The following is a 6,400-nucleotide window of genomic DNA, read 5'->3' on the forward strand; positions in this document are numbered from 1 at the left end:
GCATTCATATATATATATAAAGATAATTCAACTATACATATATATGTGTGCGTATATACTAGGAGGTACGCAAAAATAATTTGATAGCTGTGGTCAGTGAAGATATACAATCGCACATCGTTTATTTCATTCTCTTTAGTGTATGTCATGTGGAGGCGCGCGGCTTAGTGTGTTGCACTCAAGATCGAAAGATTGTGGTTTTGACCCCTGCACTAGGCAATGTGTTGTGTTCCTGTGGAAAACCCTTCATTTCACGCTGCTGCAGTTCACTCAGCTGTCGAAAATGCGTAATCCTGCTATGGACCGGAATCCTATCCAGGGAAACCGGTTTTGTGAGCCTATGCTTCCAGAAGGAACTTTGGTCTTCTGTTTTGTTTTAGTATTTATATTTCAAAAGATATTCGAGTTTGTAATAGAAGATAATACTTTTGGCTATTATTATTTATAAATGCACCTACATCGTGTTATTTATAAGCTGTTATTAATATAGAAAACTGTTGAATTAACCTTAAATTCATTTCATGACGTGTCAAACTTTTCCCCGCTAGAATTACAACTTAGTCACTGTCACATTTCTACGGCTATTTGAAGTTAAATTGGAAGTGAATTTTATAGCTCTGTGTCTTAGAAAACGGCTGTTTCATGAAGTATTAACCACTGATAAATTGGAAGTGAATTTTATAGCTTTGTGTCTTAGAAAACGGCTGTTTCATGAAGTATTAACCACTGATCAAGCCAGATAAGCAGATAGAACTTGCAAATTTATTAAAACGATCTTATATAAAATTCAACATGCAAACTTCATTGGTTGCTTCTATATTGACACATGTCATTTTATCTTTTCTCTCCCTCAAAACGAGAGTGAAAAACAGAAATAATGCACATGAAATGATGCAAATAAGGAAAAGCAGACAAAAACTCAACCAGAAAAAAAAAAAATTAACGAAAGCAAAACAATACAAACGAAAAAAGAAAAAAGAAAAAGGAAAAAATGTAAAATGAAAACAGAAGACGAGTTTCTTGTTTCTGAAACAACTTTGTTTACTACAAATACTTGTATATTATATAAAAAGCTAAGAAACTTGTTTATGAAATAGGACGATCGATAGACGTTATAAATGAAAGCTTCACATACTGTCAAAAGAGCAAAATTCTACAGAGACAGTGGGGAAAAGGGAACAATGATATCAAGAAAGTTACGGTACCAATATGGAGACCAGAGTCACTAAGACAGATAATAATAATAATAATAATAATAATAATAATAATAATAATAATAATAATAATAATAATAATAATAATAATGATAATAATAAGTACGGATACCTTACATGAGTTTGAAAGCGGGTAACGGAAGAGAAAAGAATTGAATAAATAAATTTATTAACCTTTGATGTTTTAATAATACTTTTCAGGGAAGAAAAACAAAAGAGCTAAAAGTAATTTACTACGAAAACATCGCTTAAAACTATGACTCAATTTACTAATTGAACATATACTCTAGGCATGGACAGGGCAGAGTCAGTATACATATACACATAATCTCTGTGATAAATGCGAGCATATGTGTGTGTGTGTGTTTTTTTTTCTATGTGTATATGCATGCACACACATACGCACATATATAATCGTGTGCATTTATTTATATCAATGACTACGTCTAGGTTTTACTTCATACACAGTACTCATAAGATTTACATCACTATATATAGATATCTATATCTACGTCTCTTTGTAAATGCGCGTACAGATATATGGATACATATATGCATATATATATATAGTTGTATGTATATATACATATAATAAATACACACACACGAACACATGTATATATATATATACATGCATATACATAGAGTTATATGTATATATGCATGCAAGGAAAACAAAGACCGACATGCCATGTATAACATGAGAGGAAAGAAAGAGTATGTCCGGAGTACCGATTGATTGGACGTTTATCTTCCAATGTTATAATATACTCTTGTATATTATAGTTCACTCTGGTAAGAATACAACCATATAGCATCTATATATGCATGTATATATATATATATATATATACATATATATATATATATATATATATATATATATATATATATATATATATATATATATATATATATATATATATACATATATATATATATATACATATACATATGCATATTCATGTATATTATATATTATATATATATGTATATATGTATATACATTTATACATATATGTATATATATTTATGTATGTGTGTGTTTGTGTGTGCATACATACATACATACATACATACGTACATATATATATACGTGTGTGTGTGTGTGTGTGTAAAAAAAATGCATGAGTTACACCTGAAACATACGTATTAACTGATTTCAGGATAATACTATTTGGTTCGACAACGTAATTACAGCTTATACGACGCGATGCCAGTGCAAACTAGTCTAGACTCCACTAATACATATATGTGTGTGCGTGCGTGAGTGTATGTGTTTGTGTACGTGTGCGTGTGTGTGTGTATGCGTGCGTGTGTGTGCGTGTGTGTGTGTAATGTATGTAAATATCGATATTTGCATATTGAATCATAGAGAATAAAGGCTCATGGGCTTTAGGTAGTTTAATTTATTGGTCCTTATTCCAAACACTATATATTTCCTTACAATACACGTTCAATATGTATACTTAATATATGCATATATATATATATATATATATATATATATATATATATATATATCCTCACAAGGGCATACATTCTCTCACACGCACTTCTACATATATATGGCTGGCTCATCCGTAATAATAACAGCCACACAGATAGAATCCCGCAACCTCACAGATATTAGGATGTCAGATAAATTCGTTTCCTTTTCTCTTAGTCCCCCCTAGTTGGCACTCTATCATTATATTTCTGAAACGCGGTAAAATTTATTCAAATTTTTTAAAAATTCTAAACATGCTGCAGAGGAAGGACAAAGCTACAAAAAAAAATCATAAAACACCACGATAAAACTGTTTTTTTCCTTTTGATTTAAATAACATTGGTAAAAATGAGATTTTATGAAGAAAAAAAATGAAGGTATTTGTTTGGTAACCTACTACATCTAAATAATGAAAGAAAGAAAGAGAGAGTGAGAGAGAGTGACAGACCGACAGTGAGAGTAACAAAGAGAGAAACTGAGAGAAAGAGAGTGAGAGAGAGTGAGAGGGAGAGTGAGAGAGAGAGAGAGAGAGCGAGAGAGAGCGAGAGAGATTGAGAGAAAGCGTATCAGTTTGTGTGAAAGACAAGGCGGAGAATATATGGAGTTAAACATTGATACATTATAGCGATGCTTCGTTTCCTGAGAGCCATTATTTTCATTAGCATTTGTCTGAAGATCCTCGGTCATGTTTCGTTCGATACTCACTATATACTCTGCTCTGCTGTCTTTTGATGAGGCCAAGTTACAGTTAGAATATACTTGTTAAGTTTAGAAATTAAAATGTTACATAATTCATGTTAAAATGTTACATAATTCATGCTTAAATGTTACATACTAATAATGGAATTTTACTACCTAACTGGTATTTATTTTAGCCTACCCAAAATATTGATTTCAAATTTTGGCCAAGGTCGGCAATTCCGGGGGATGAGTATAAGTCGATTATATCGACCACAGTGCTCATCGACCCCGAAAGGATGGAAAAAGAAAGTCGACCCCAGTGAAATTTGAACTCAGAACGTACAGACGGACGAAATACCGCCAAGCTTTTTTGGCCAGCGTGCTAACGATTCTTCCAGCTCGCCACCTTAAAGCCACCCCCGTAATACTGAAAGGTAAATATCCACCTTGGTGAAATTGGAACTCAGAACGTAATAGTTCGGATGGAAAGCCGCTGACGAAGTTTACCCGACGCTAATAATAATGGTTTCTATGATAGGAACTGGGCCAAATATTTGACGTGATGTTTGAATCATTTCAATCGGATCGAACACTTGCCTCTACAAATAATTCTATAACTCTTGAAGAATGAATTGAAATCATCGAAACAATAACAATGATGATTTTAATAGGAAATAGCAGTTTAGATATTCAGTGTAATTGATGATAGACATTGAAATAGAAATGACTACACAGGTATCATTTCATTTTGATTAGAGTTTGGCAATGTTCCTGAATACTTCGAAGTGAAGATACATATTAAGTTGTAATAGAGACATGCTTAATAATGATTTCTACAATGGGAACAAGGTCTGAAGTTTGGGGGAGGGGGCTAGTCGAGTACATGGAACCTAGTGCACAACTGGTACTTATTTAGCCTATTCAGAAAGGATGAAAGTCGACCTAGGCGGAATTTGAACTCAGAACATAAGGATGGGAGAAATACTGGTATTTCGTCCTGCATGCTAACAATTTTGCCAGCTCGCTGCCTTAGACATGTTTCGTAATAACCATGTTATAGACAAAATCCTAAGTGCATTAATATGTACTGATAATTAGAAGCACATTGCAGATCCCATTCAGAGAATATTCTTATCTGTATACGTGGCGTATATGACATAGAAACACGTTAGATATCCAAATCAAATTTAAGAAATATATTTATGTATATCGCTATATTTACACATGTGTGTGTGTGTGTGTGTGTGTGTGTGTGTGTGTTTGTGTTCATGTATGGAGTATTTATGTAAATGCATAATACATTTATTCATATGTATATATTTGCGTATATATATATATATATATATATATACACACACATACACATAATCGATTTTGATTCGGCATATTATGTAATTACAAAAAACAAACAAACGAGTGAAGCATATAAAAAGCAAAAATATTGTATTGATTACATAATTTTTTTTTTGTATTAATAAATATAGCCTTTATAAATTTTATCACACAGTTATAGATATTAATAAATATAATCTTTATAATTGTTATTACTCAATCGTAAATATATACATATATATATATATATATATATATATATATATATATATATATATATATATATATATATATGTATATATATATACATATATATATATATATATATATATATATATATATATATATATATATATATATATATATACATATATATATATATATACATATATATATATATATATATATATATATATATATATATATATATATATATATATATATATATATATATATATATATATATATATGTAAAGACTTTAAATAAGACATATATCACTAATGCTGGATCAATGGAAATTATAAAAAAAAACGGAAGAATAATGCAAGGCTGCGTTCAACTGTATATTATTGCTTGTGACAAGCGTCCGACGTGAAAGAATTTAGAGTTTAGAAAAGGGCTTCTCATGTTATATGTCATCGAATATCGTTGATTACTCTAGGTTTCCTCGCTATTTATGACAACACTACATATACTTCATCTTAAAAACAACAGCTGTTAATTGGGTAACCGAGTTGTTGGTTCTCTAGTCATTTGATTGAATGTTTTTATTTGGCCCATAGTAGCCTCCAATGAAACTTTAGGTCAAAGTCTTTCCCGCTTTCCTAGTCAATTTTCAATTCAGATAACTTGGTATGAAGAAACATACTATACTTTTTGTAATAGGTCAATTAAATTTTCAGATGATTCGTGTTATTCAATGTGTTTCTATATATATATATTTATATAAATATATATCCAGTTATGTATATCTATATCTATATCTATATCAGACAGTAGCTCCCTTGGCTTCTTATCTTAACTGATTGGAAGTGTTATCGTGTACATTGTTTTGTCTTGGCATAAGAGATGGGGCTACAGCAAATATTCTGCTCAGTACCACAGATTTGCTTGTCAGTTGTTTGACCTTAACCAGTTGAGCATGTCCCTTAGTGGCTGACAATATGTGCATCTCTGATCATGAACAGAAGCAATAGGGAAGCATCATAGCCGTGCATTGAGAGGAGTTCTTTGGGGTTTGAATAATTCTTCTCTGGGTGTTATGTTCAACATCCTAAAACTAACCTTATTCTGGGACCTCTAACTGCAAGGTGATGTTTATCTTCGTATAATATCACCATGTCACGCACATATGGTTTTAATGCATGTGCTAGTGTATTCTTATCAGACGGATAGTCATAATGGGTATATTGGGCTGTGTATAGTTTGCCCCAGTGTCAATTTGATGGTATGCGCTGCTCTCTCATTCAATAATGATAATAATAATGATGATGATGATAACAATAATAATGATAGTAATAATAATAATAATAATAATAATAATAATAATAATAATAATAATAATAATAATAATAATAGTAATAATAATAATAATAATAATAATAATAATAATAATAATAATAATAATATTAAGAGAAAATATAAAGATCTTGAAATAAACTGAGCAAATATAAAGATCTTGAA

Source organism: Octopus bimaculoides, chromosome 24, assembly GCF_046866305.1.
Source record: "Octopus bimaculoides isolate indiv1 chromosome 24, ASM4686630v1, whole genome shotgun sequence".
NCBI lineage: Eukaryota > Metazoa > Mollusca > Cephalopoda > Octopoda > Octopodidae > Octopus > Octopus bimaculoides.